The 293-nt window shown below is 52.6% G+C and overlaps 1 long non-coding RNA gene across 1 annotated transcript in view; it reads right to left on the bottom strand.

Annotated features, from left to right (window-relative positions):
* Positions 1 to 6: 6 nt before the first annotated feature.
* LOC125481936 overlaps positions 7 to 293 on the bottom strand; it is a 10,923-nt gene continuing 10,636 nt past the window's right edge. The window contains exon 3 of the long non-coding RNA XR_007261500.1: positions 7 to 280. This is a non-coding gene — a long non-coding RNA (uncharacterized LOC125481936). The remainder of the gene's footprint in view (positions 281 to 293) is intronic.

Below are 293 nucleotides of genomic sequence, written 5' to 3'. Positions count from 1 at the left end.
GTCTGGGAGAGTCTGAGTGCCCTGTAATCTCAGGGTCTGGGAGGGTCTGAGTGCCCAGTAATCTCAGGGTCTGGGATGGTCCGAGTGCCCTGTAATCTCAGGTTTAATAGGGTCTCAGTGCACCTCAACGCTGCTCAGAAATAGGGCACGTTAGCTTTCAGAGAGTCTGTTGCCTGCAGCAATAGCGATCGATACATCCAGGTGACTATGTGTGTTTGACAGCCGCATACTCGGAGTTTGTATCACTGACTGTGACCGTGACGAGCTGGCGCTGAGTGACCTGTTGCATTTGT

This window comes from Rhincodon typus, unplaced genomic scaffold (genome assembly GCF_021869965.1).
Source record: "Rhincodon typus isolate 14 unplaced genomic scaffold, sRhiTyp1.1 hic_rhity00004387, whole genome shotgun sequence".
In the NCBI taxonomy this organism is placed as follows: domain Eukaryota; kingdom Metazoa; phylum Chordata; class Chondrichthyes; order Orectolobiformes; family Rhincodontidae; genus Rhincodon; species Rhincodon typus.
Note: the sequence above shows the minus strand (reverse complement) of the source record. Positions and strands in the feature narration are given on the sequence as shown.